Below are 867 nucleotides of genomic sequence, written 5' to 3'. Positions count from 1 at the left end.
ACCGATCATGCACTTTTTCACAAAAATCGGCCCGATTATGATTGGTGACCGATCGATCGGCACACCTCTAATAATAATAAAAAATGTCTCAAATGTTATTTCTTGAAGAGGGAGGAGCGAATCAGAATCTGGGGAAGGTTAAAAAGCCAGAGGGGGAGCAGCGATTACTAACATACCATGAACTGACTTTCACCAGCCAGGTGTAACCCAAGTGAAATGTTGAGTTCCATTTTCTGGTTCGCTACTATTGCCCTCCAAAATCTCACGGTAGTTTGATTATATAACTGCAATTCTCGCGGGATTTACTAAGCAGCCAATCATGGTTGAGTGTCTGAGTCACATGTACCACCGTCAGCTCATTTGTTGGGTATATTAGCTGGAGCAAAAAGCATGGAGGATTAGAACAAGTTTGGGAGAGCAGAGCTGCAGGTCGGTTAAGCGCAACATTCTGTTTTTCTTTAATCTTGTATGATGCTGATAAAATTGTATTAACTTTAGGAGTCTCTGGTCGTGAGCTGAGGGATAATAGAAACACAAAACCGCTTGTATGCCTTATGAACTGCGGAATGGGTGAGTCATTTTATGAAGACTTGGCGTTAGTTGATATCAATTCGGATGCTCTATTGCGACTCTGAACAAACAAATTGGAGAACAATGAGATGCCTTAAATATTAAAAGTATTTGCTTATCTTTATGATTTTTGCATTGTTTGTATGGAGCATATTTATTGACTTTTTATGAATAAGATTTATCTAGAAAATTTGTACTTGGAAATGCATTGATTAGGATTATTCATAGTGCAATGAGTGCCGATCATATTTTTTTTGTGCGCACACTGGAATGTTTGATTATATATATATATTTGAG

The 867-nt window shown here is 38.1% G+C and overlaps 1 long non-coding RNA gene across 1 annotated transcript; it reads left to right on the top strand.

Moving 5' to 3' along the window:
- Window positions 1-355: 355 nt before the first annotated feature.
- On the top strand, window positions 356-685 carry LOC107835236 (uncharacterized). Its single transcript, XR_001661059.1, has 2 exons — window positions 356-433; window positions 502-685. It is a non-coding gene; the product is annotated as an uncharacterized LOC107835236 (long non-coding RNA).
- Window positions 686-867: the final 182 nt, after the last annotated feature.

This window comes from Poecilia formosa, unplaced genomic scaffold, assembly GCF_000485575.1.
Source record: "Poecilia formosa unplaced genomic scaffold, Poecilia_formosa-5.1.2 Scaffold1293, whole genome shotgun sequence".
Classification (NCBI taxonomy): domain Eukaryota; kingdom Metazoa; phylum Chordata; class Actinopteri; order Cyprinodontiformes; family Poeciliidae; genus Poecilia; species Poecilia formosa.
Note: the sequence above shows the minus strand (reverse complement) of the source record. Positions and strands in the feature narration are given on the sequence as shown.